The following is an 11,653-nucleotide window of genomic DNA, read 5'->3' as shown; positions in this document are numbered from 1 at the left end:
TCGCCTCTGTAACGTACTCTGTACACTGTGCGTAAAATAAATAAATAAATAATACTTTCTAATGCGTGGATCAATACGATGTCATTGAGCAGCGCAATAACTGCAAATAACCGGCCCCGGCAACATGGCGTCTCACTGTGTGCAATGTGAATTTCCGTCAAACTTCATGAAGCAGCTATCACTGCTATTCAGCTGACAGGGTTGAGCGGATGGTAAAGAAGCGTTCGTAATAATGCCATGACAGAGGAGTGCATCAGTGCAGTTTCAGTATGGCTCACAGAAAATAAAGCTGGAATAATAAAAATGTGGGCAAAAAAGACCGCGGACAGCGCCTGACGATCTATATTACGAGTTTGAGGGAAGGTAGATTTTATGCCCTAAAATAAAATAAAATACAGCAGGGGCACGCGATTAATAAACAACTGCAAGTTCGAGAAGTTCGTGTGCGCTGTAACCTCCAAATTTCTTGGGCGCACAGTAAGAATATGATTAACCAGCTCGCCACAGTAGTACCATTGGTATATCTGATACAAACTGCATCAAACACGGCTCATGCACTCACAAATATATATGCAAAAAAAAAGATGCCAATAAATGAGTGTTTATTGATTACCACAAGAAAAGTGCGGTTGGAGTAACACAAATGTTAGAACTATGCAGTTAAACACGTGAAATAATACGTCATATACGGCGTAAGGCGTAAAATGAAATGAAGGTCCATTCTGACAAAAACGCCTAGAAGATTGGATTCCATAATTAAGGCATTAAACCCAAATTCCGAACAATGAGAAAAATAGAACAGGTTGACAAAAGAGGGTGTTTATTAAGTGTATTCCTAAATCAAAAATATATAATGTGTCCCTAAAGTCTTCCGTTAAGAAATATTGACGTTAACAAATATAAAATCCACAAATCAAATAATGAATTACACAAGTACTAATTAACATATAGCAGTAAAAGACAATTGAACACTAAAGACCATAAAATCTGCACATAAACTTGCGCTTGTTACCAAGCCCTACAAACATGCTTGCGTGGCTCGTAAACAAAGCGGCGTAGTTTCGAGTCTCGCTTAGACATAAAGTTCCTAAATTTTAGCTTTAAGCAAAATCAATTACTTTATAAAATTAGATGATCTGATATATGCCTTTAGTTCGGATTACATCCCTGTTTATTCACTATTCCGAGGTTTCCGAGGCGTTTAAAACTGTAGCGGCATGACTCTATGGAGCAAACATTATTTTCATAGCGCAGCAATGACAAAGCCAACGCCAGATGTTTTCTGCGACAGGGGACCTTTACGTTTCACTTGAAACTCTTGAACGCCCTCCTACTGTATGGTAATTGCGTTTGTTATAGCCATTTTACTTCAAGGGATGTGTTGCGCTTCTGGGGAGAGAGTTGTTCAGGAAGGAAGGGGAGGGAGGCTTTGAAAAGTGCCGTGGGTCCTCATGGAGGCGGATAGTGGGTGACGTAATCATAGACGTCTTTTACAAGAACTAACCCGATATGGCTTCTGCACAACTTTTTAGCCACGCTCTAAAGATGAGACAAATAAGAAGAAAGTCCCACTTAATTGCGGCAGAGTCGTTTGCTGGTGGTTCCATTTGATACGTGCAATAGTTTTTTTTTATTAATCTTAAGCAAGATCACTGCCATTCGGGCAGCTGAATTTTCGAGAGTGACGCACTACGGCAGAATTATATCAAAGAAAACAAAACAAAAATGGTTGTGGGGAAAACCTCAGCACACAATCCTACGTTTCCGCAAGAAGACTTATCTTGGTCTGGGCCGAAGCGAAGCCGAACCCTCTTGTCCAAACCTGGGCTTGCGAGCTGAGGCGGGGACCCTGAGCCTTAATTCTTACGTTGCTTTGACATTGTGTACCCACCTCTTCACATCATTCTATCTTGCGGCAGTATGAAGCACGGCAGGTTGCCCAGCCCAAAAACGAAACCATAGAACCCATTCCATAAACCGCACTCTTAACTAAGAGACAAAACGATCCATAATTGGAACACTGCGGATCGCAAGATAAACACATGAGCGCTTTGTTATAAACGAAGGATAATATTTGTGTATAAAAGTAATTAGTGGTGCTCACTCGCACTAGTGCAATTCAATGCGCCTCATGCCTTTCTTGTTCACTGGGTGTTCCACAAAAAGACCAGGCGAACACATAATGTTTGCTCAAACATTTCCAATTAAAGTTTTCGTCTCCTGCAGCAACACAGTGACGGCCAAAAAAGTTATTTGCTCATGCTAGCCAAAGGCGTGGGGAGGCGAGTGTTGTAAGAGTCTAAGGCCAGCGGGGCGACATGTGAGCAGCACGTAAACGCAAGAGCATGCCTCGGGGGCCATGACCATTTTTCTGAAAGTACGCTCTTCTTATCTGCACCAAACATTCACCATTTTATTGTCCCAACTTTCGTCCCCTTCGTGTAAAGATTCAGAGTTCTTAGCAAGTCTTGAGACATCGCCTCCCCCCCCCCCCTTACACCCTCTCCAACTACCCGCACCTGAGGAAGCCGCAAGAAGGCCTTTCATCCGGAGTAGAATGCCGTCCGGTGTACCAATTTCTGCGGATTCCCGCGACACTGTTTGGCAGTGGCTGGGAGCCTTCTATATGGGCACTGGCCCCTACAGTGCTTCTTTCAGCCACGAAGGTTTTATGTGTGCCCTTCTATTTCGTAGCCCGCGGTGGTTACGTAATAGGCTGAACGCTAAGGGCAAGTAAAAAAAACTCTGAAGCCGTACCGAAGCTTTGGATAAAATTACACGCATTTGTACTGTAAACAACCACACCACAGAAGACAGAAAAAATGGCAGGAACAATGATGAAAACCGAGATAGACGGGAGATTACTTTTCTCTTGCGCTAAGTCGGAAGCTGTCTCCGTTAGCAAAAGCCGAAAAACAGGACACTGGTATGTTTGATAAATTATCTTGCGTTAACGAAACCATGTTACATCTCAGCCTGTTTCGCGCTGGCAGGTTTCAAGGCGGTGAGAGCTACCTGATCTCTGATTTCAAGACCGCTCTGAATTAGCTTTTGACTTGATGAAGTGAATTCTAATACAGCAAGTGGCTTAAAGTCATCATGCTTTTCAGTAGAGATCGCAATCCTGAGAAGATCAACTAACTACACACAGCTTGCGATACTCGCTAAAATTTTCTTCAATAGACACAAGATTAAAATTAGAAACTCTACAATCCAGAGAATCTTACCTTGTCTTAATTATCTTATCGTATCTTATCTTAAGAGATTTATCTTATCTTATCTTAATTCAATGAAACCCCTAATCATGACACAATGCACAGAGTATTAATATGTGCAAAGGCGTTTGTTTGTTGTTGTTTTTTTTTTCAATGTCTTAGAGCGTGCGCATGTGTGTGAGCACGCAAAGAAGACTACCCATGCGCAACCAGAAATAAGTTCCTTAAAGCTACTGCAACATAGATGACATTTTAAGAGGCAGAAGGTGGTTTATAGACGCTCTTATAGTATGTAGTAATGGGAAATTCTTGCAATCTCATGGTGTTCAAATAAAACGTACTGCCCGAAGGCCTGAGTTTTGAGCATATGGGCCGGGATAAAGCACAGTTAAGCCTGTGCAGACTATGGTCATGGGTATCAATCCAGATGAACTTGGCAGAGGGTGAAACTTATGATGGATGTTCTAGGGGCTCCCGTCTACAATTATCACTTCTCTTCTTAAAGCTGCCGAAAAGCAGGAAGGGATGTGATTTATGTCGCTGGTGTCACGAGCTGGATCGAAATATCACAATCTGCGCGTTTGCTATACGCCAGATTCCTAAATTTTCAATGTAAAGTTCTTCAAAACTGTTGCTCATTTTATGTTAAGAAACAAAGAACGAATTTAAATATTATTCTAAGAAGCTTCTCAATCCCTGAGAGTGGTTTTCTGAGCCGCTAGAACATCGCACCTAAACACACGTCTGTTGTTATGAGTAGTAAGACATCTGTTGCATATCCTGCGCCATAGCTTACAATGACGTGTGTTTTGTTAGTTTATGGCGCTAAAACTCTTTTTTAGAGGTAATTCTAGCTGCCAATCTACTTTAGCGTGAAATGTAAGGTCATGCATATAGAGCCATGTATCCAACGTACCAGGCCCACTGAAGCGGGGGAGCTAATTTTGGGATGTAATTATAATAAAGCTATTTTAGTGGTGATTCTAGCTTACCATGTACAAAACGTAGGCCGTGTACGTAAGAGCTCTCCTTTGAAATAGTAGAACCATGCTCCAAAAGAACAGCCACCCCCACAAAAAACGCTCGCATGAAGATTTCTTGTGTCAAATAAAAGACAGAAATACAAATAATAAGGCCCATTTCTTTTCCCGAAACGAATTGCAGTTCGGAAGGGTGTAAAAAAAGATCAAACAGCCGCTATTCTTCGGGAATAGCTTTCTAAATGCAACTTCCCGCATATTACAATTACATAATCATACCACATATGAGCGAGAAATTCCTACACATACTATACTGTGTCGCCTCAGCCAGCTGTACACAGACTGTTGCTTGTACAAAGTAATGCTAAGGAATGTAGGCTGAACGTGTTTAACTCGAAACAGTCCCTCCTCTGTGTCGTTTAGAGGACGGTGGACGACCACTTTTCAGGTCATGTATGCAGCTGCACCACACTTTTTCTAAAGCTGTAGTTGCGGAAAAATGCACCGCAAATTATCTCCACGGTAAGGACAGCTCAAAAGCCGATGAATGTTTTGTAACATGAAACAAACAAACCACACCTCGAAACGTTTTTTTTCAGAAACATTCTCTTTGGAGCGCAAGGTTCGACAAGCAAAATGCAGTAGTTTATTTCCTTCCAGCCCAAAAGTGCAATTAGGATAACACAATTGCACTCCCGATTGGCATTTCTTTTACTGCTCCCGACGTATATTATGATAGCAAAACGTTATTAGTGTTTGTACCTGCCCGACGTAAACAGCTCCCTTTTTTCCTTGAACGGTTTGCCGTTAATTTGTCAGTAGTGTTTGTACACACGAATTTCCTAAACGGTGTCCTTTTTGGGCGTGACTCCGAGCTAACGGTGTCATCAATTTTTGTAGTCTGCAAAAGAGTTTCTCTCCTTCCTTCATACCGTCAAGATATTTCCTTGTTTGTCTGCATGAAACCGCTGTGTTCAGCCGTGAGCCGGAAGTTCCACTCAGTGTTTATATGTTGTTTGCTTCTAATTACACATATATGCGCCGTGCCTGAGCGGGGAGCTCAACTGCCTTGCCAGGTGAAAAGCTTGGCTTATATTTAAGTGTTGGAACTGGCTGAAACATAACGCAAATAATGCTAATGATGAAAGGAAACACTTCTGAAGATGCACAACCTTCATAATCAGCCCATACCATTTGTAATAGGGATGTTCTTCACTAGTATAATTAACTTGAAACTATGCTTCTGCAGGCAGTCTTTCTTTATCTCGTATCTGAGGAAATTCATTGCCCGCTGTTCTTAAGAAGTGCAGAAAACAAGGGGGGAGGGGGGAGGGCTAACAGCTACTTCGAAGAACTCCTTTCTTAGTCTCACCATGGATAGTGCGCCAGCTGGGGCGTATGTGCATGCGCTCGCTTCAGCGCAAGCGTCAGGCCAAATCAGATCATCTTACGGATTTAGCTCGGAAAAAAGCCACTAGCTGAAGGCAGAGAACACAACCCTACGGGCTGCTGAGATCATCGAACAAAGAGAAGCCAGGCTAGCCCATTGCCGAGAAGCTTACCGAGCACGAAAGCGAGCCAAGACCGAAGCGGCAGCATCGACTGCGGCTGCGGCCGATGGAAGTCGAGAGAGTGAATCTATGGATGTGAAAAGCGGTACGACAAGCCTGTTTAAGTTATACCGTTAGAGTAGCCGAATGAACAACCGCGAGAAACCATTTCTATCGCTTACCCTCGTGAAATGTGGTTCAAGAAGATTTGAAGCCGTACGATTATTTCCCCGTGGAGTCCACGCCGCTGTCTTATGACCAGAAGTGGCCGGCATACATCTAGTGCGCTAGCACTGAGGCTTTCAGTCTCGAAAAGCCCTACTGTCTGAGTGTTTGAGGTATTTACGCCGAAGTAAAATAAAACAGTAAAACCTCCACTGTGGCGCCAATATGTTTTTACCACGCGCTGGCGGGAGCAGATCACCTTTTCCTGCCACTTCACGAATTCAATATGCTATCTCCGCAGCAGATCACGCCTCGCGTAAACAGCAACATTCGCGCGCTGTGCAGTGAGCATCCTCCTCTTCATCAACTTCCATCAAGACACCGCTATCGCACTTCCCTCTTAAGCTGCGTTAAGCAATCCAAAAATAGCATCGTGTGCTGGCAATAAGGACCCTTGTCACTGCTTTTGACGACCTGTGCCGGAAACCTGGCCTTGAAACCCTATCCTCGAACTGAAAGTGAAATGAAACGCTACGTGCTCCTTGATTTATTCCAATGAATGCGCTCTTGTAATCAGTGAAGTGTGTCTTGGTTTCTACTTTGCTGATGGCGTATGTGGTTTCCGGTGTAACTCTATGGAATAGCAAGTCCAAACTTCTGGCCCAATGTGTGGTTGACTCGGGTTGTTGCGGACATAACTCCCAGTGACACTGCTTTTCCACAGCTTCGACGAATGAGGAGTCCTTGCCTTTGCTGATGTCCCGGTCACGAGAACTAACTCATTTTCTTGCGCCCAGGTATACCAGTGGAGATCACTTCCAAGGCAGTCTGATCGTTTCCCTGTGGAGCGAGCGCAACAACGAGCGCAACAGCGAGCGAACGTCATCGCGTTGCTACGGCTACGGCGTTGCCATGGCGACGGCGCGCGGTGCGACGGAGCACGGCGCACGAAGTACAGGCCACGCTGACTGACGGTTCTACCTAACGTAGTATAGCGCAGTATAACAACCTCAAATGGAAGTTAGTGGCCTCAGGTAACCTCACCGATTGAGAATGAAGTCTTTGAGGACCCCTAAACTCAATTATCCAAATGGCACTAGTGACTTCACTCAACCTTTCCTAAACCCTAATCTGTGAAGTTGAGGTCAGGCGTTCGACCTCAGAAAGGAAGGTAATTAAATGAGTTATTTTCCTATTGCTGCAAACTCCATCCGTCTAAAATACTGTGAGATAAACAGATCCAAATATAGACGATATCATTTAGTGACTAGTTACAACAATGAGGCATTTACATCTGCTTAATTATTCAGTATTAAATGTGCATATGGTATGCAGTGTGCATAAAATAGGTGAAACAGGTATTTTCGCAGGCTTGCATGCACAAATTTTATGTATCAATTTCACGGGAAAGCAACTGTATCTCTTTATTTTGCTCGATGGCCCCGTTTATACTTCAGTCAGTCATTCTCAAGTGGCCTACGTGCTGCATCCTAACAGCTTCGCGACCGTGGGGCTCCGTGAGTGGAGAGTACATCCGGAAGCACATTTTAATTGCGTTTGCGTGCACAAAGATATGTATAAAATTTATAGGATGGGGGTTATTAAAGGTACTGGGACGCGATTGATAAGCACGCCAGGAACAGTTCACGTGCGAGCAGATCCAGAGCACACACCGATAGCGATGTCACTGGCGACAGCGCACAGAAGCTTCTTCGTCTTCGAATGTACATCTTGCTGTTTACAAATTTAATATTCGGAATACAAACCTCCGCATACCTCCTAAAGTGTGACCCTATGAGCTGAATCTGGGCCAGTTTCACAAATAAAAATGGTTTAATATGGGTAGCCAAACATCACTTCATTATAGATAGTTTTCTGATGGAAGAATTTTGGTATTTACAATACCACAAATATAAATATCAAAGCGAGAATGACGAATTAAGAAATACCGCTCCATAAATAAAAATGAGAAAAAAGGAGCACACTCATTGTTCTACCACTTTAAAAGGCGGAGTAGCAGAGCTCACATAAACCTTACATCCACTTACATTCACTCACATCTTACATACAAGCGAGGGTGGAATCTTGGCAAGAGTAGTTCGGTGGTCGCTGAAAGTACATACACTAAGATGGCGACATAGAGACGCGAAGCTTGGTCTAGCCAGACGTGCAGGCAATCTGGATCATCGACGTGTGATCAGTTCTCTCAACAACTCACAAATGTGAATCAAAAACTAGATCAACTCACTACGACTGTAGCAGCACTAATGGATAAGATGGAAGAACTTGTGGCCTTCAAAACCACGGCAGAAAGGCTTGTCGAGATCATTGGAGAATTCCAAAAAGTCCATCAATTTTCTATCCTCCAAATACGATTCCGTACTCTCTGCGATGTCCGATCACAAAGCTGAAATTGGCCAGCTTCGCGCCCAGTGCGCGACTCAGTCCTTGAAGGATTCTTCCCAGGCCTCAGACATTCACCGCGTGACTACAGAGATCAGTGCTCTTGAAGAGTACACCAGAAGGTGCAATCTTGAAATACACGGCTTTCCCGTTGAGAGTAATGAGAGCCACATATATGTACTTGGTCAAGTGACTGAAAAGCCAGAGATAGAATTTCAGCCTTCGAAGATTTCTGTTCCACGCAGGTCACCAGCTCACAAAGATTGTATTCCGGCTATTCTTGTTCAATCGCAGGCTATTGTAGTCAAGCAAAAGTAGTTGGATGCTCGCTGTGGTCTCCCAGACCTTGTGTTTGATGACATGGATCCAAACCCTCATCCCTTTTTTAATAATATTCTCACGAGCGCCACTCTGGACCTGTATTTTCAGGCTCGAAAAAAGGCAAAGGCTAAGTATTAAAAGTTCGTGTGGACGCGCAACTGAAACGTCTTAACTAGAAAGGCTGAAGGCGCCCCTCTCGTTCGTATCAACACTCTGATCAATCTTGATAAACTCGCGTAAAACATAAACGTGGCGAATTCACTCTCGTTTGGTAGCTTTTCTCAAGTTCGTAACTTTTCCATTGCTAACACCGCTGCTTTCACTGCCACACATGTTAATATCCTCAGTATCCGAAAACACTGGAATCACCCCCCCCCTCCCCCCCATTTCTGCCCTCTATCATCTTCTTCCCTGTCTATTTGCGATGTCATTGCTTTAACAGAGATTAATGCTTCCGCTGACACCATTACTTCTTATTCTATACCAGGTTATCATTCGTTGTCATACACTCGCACACAGCGTTGGGGAGGGGGCGTGGCTGTTTTTGTGAAAGATACATGGTCTGTATAAGAGATACTATTTCTCTTTTTGCAAGCTGAAGTGGTTGCTTTGCTACTGTGCTCATCTGATATGTCAGTAGCTGTATTTTCTGTTTTTCGGCCCCCTGTTGCAATGGTCGTTTATTCTTTTCAAAACTCGGTACAGCTTTATCACCTCTTTCTCTCGACGAAAACGTGTGTGTGATAGGCGACACAAACATTGATACATTACCCTCTACTCTGGCTCAGGTCGCCAACTATATCGATCTTCTATCGAAATGGGAATTAGAAGCCGCAGTACGTCAAGCAACTCGCGAGGAATATCTATCTGGAAAATTGGTTAATTCCTGCAATGACCATATTAATGTCCGATGCTCCAATCTTGCGTCACAGGCAGCGGTTGTTGAAACAAAGGTCACTGATCATTACATCGCGTGCTGTCGTCTTGTATCTGGCACAACTAAACCACACCCTAATTTCTGCACTAAGAAACAGCGCATGCAAATTTGCGTATCGTCAACTTCTCTCAAAATATGATCTCAGCTCAATCCTTTTCAATTTAAAATCTAATAAATCACGTGGCGTAGACGGCATTTCTGTAGACGAGTTACGCCGAAATTTCTGTGCTCTTAAGTGTGCGCTATTGTAATTGCGGGACCAAATTCTAGTTAGTGATGTTACTCCCTCAGAAATGAAAAAAAAAAGCCAGAGTAATTCCTCTCTCCAAGGGAGGTGCACGAAACAAACACGAAAATTATTGTCCAATTTCAGTTTTGCCGCGTATCTCTCAAATACTAGAAAAACATCTGCTGCTGGTCATGTGCAAGTATCTCGATGCTAATAACACTATTTCAAGTGTACAGTACGGCTTCACAACAATTTAATTGTAATAAAACAGCGAGAAAATTTATATTTATGCACTGAATTATAAGACATTATCCCTGCAGCAGAACCAAGAAAAACCTCAGGAAATTGTCTACAAGGCAGCTCTAAAGTCTAGTTCGTGTTATGCGAGAAAAGGACAAAGAGATCTAGGGATGAATAACTTACTAAAGAATGTCGGAGAGAGTGGTAGCAGCACTCCTTCGAAGAGAGGTGTTGACTAGCATTCTTCGAACTCAGGCTGAAGGATCAACACAGTGCAGCCGTCTAAAGCTACCAGTCGACTGCAGTATCCGCTACATCGAAGGGGCTAACCAAACGCCAACAACATTAACTGCGTACCTCGGAAATGGGCTTTCTGGTCGGAATAGGCCACGGGAACAGATTCTTTCTACCACGCTCTGATTCGTTCATCGTACTTCTATAGAAAAAAAACACCTTCCCAACAAAACTGTATCAATTACGAAGACAGATCATGTTCGCAAAGTTTCATTTAATATTTCATGGGGACTGACAGCTTAGCTAACATTTTATACTTAGGAGCAATACCTGCACTTTCGCTGTTTTTCCTCGTCTGCCTACTCCCCTTTCAAATGTCCGTAACAAAAATAAATAAATAACCTATTGAAATCATGGGCCTCAAGCCGATAAGGGAATATGCTGACCTCTTTCAATTATTGCCTTTTTGCAGTAACTTTTAACTGTTAATAGGGAAGTTTTACGTTCCTGCAAATATACGATCCTTAAAACTGATCGCGCTGTCGCCATGTTGCACAACCCTCATTAGGCTGGTTTTTGTACGCCCAAAAGAGGTAGCCGAACACCCCTAAACGCGCACCAGCGAATACATCCTAAAGCTGGTCGCCTTTCAGTGGGTCTGGCACTATTCATGCATAACTGCACATGAACGACATTAGATTTAACGCTAAAGTAAAAGCGACAGCATTGGAGTCTAGGCAGGGCACTAATGAACTCACTGCCGTCACGTGTCGCTACTTTTGTCTTTGCTATCTATTCACTGACCTTATAATGCACTTGGCGTTGGAATTCATTAGCACGGCTAACTGCTTCCCTGTATATGCGCGCATCGAATTTTTAACCAAGAACTGCTTCGGGTTTCGTGCTTCCTGTCGTCCACATCTGTCCAACGCACAATTGCTCACTGCGTAAACGCCCCCCTGGGGCCCTAGGGAGGAGAGCGGTTCAAGAGAAGCAGTAGGCTGCCCGGCTCTTGCGTTCCGTTATTTTCTTCTACGCGCTGCAGGGGCATTGAGAAGCAGCACCGAGTTTGAAGAGAAAAGTTATTGTCCAGTAGTCCTGCCTGAGAGGGTCGTGAGAGGGGCCGGAGAGGTAGGATGAAATTGGAAGTCATGAGCAGAGACCTGGCGATCTTCCAATTACATTGCGCCTCCGGGAAAATCAGGGCCGCTTCAAAGAGCACCGCTAACTTGGCTCGCTCAGTGGCTTTCCCATTGACCTTTGGGATGCAGCCATTAAGTGCGCAAGGCACAACACTTGTTTCCGGACTCGCCAGACTATAATATACCGCAGCAAGAGAAGATAGCGTTCAGGACAGAGTTTAGCGCATTAACCAGCTC

Source organism: Amblyomma maculatum, chromosome 4 (assembly GCF_055883805.1).
Source record: "Amblyomma maculatum isolate TAMU_Amacu chromosome 4, ASM5588380v1, whole genome shotgun sequence".
Lineage (NCBI taxonomy): Eukaryota > Metazoa > Arthropoda > Arachnida > Ixodida > Ixodidae > Amblyomma > Amblyomma maculatum.
The sequence above is the reverse complement of the archived record's forward strand: the minus strand, read 5'-3'. Positions refer to the sequence as shown.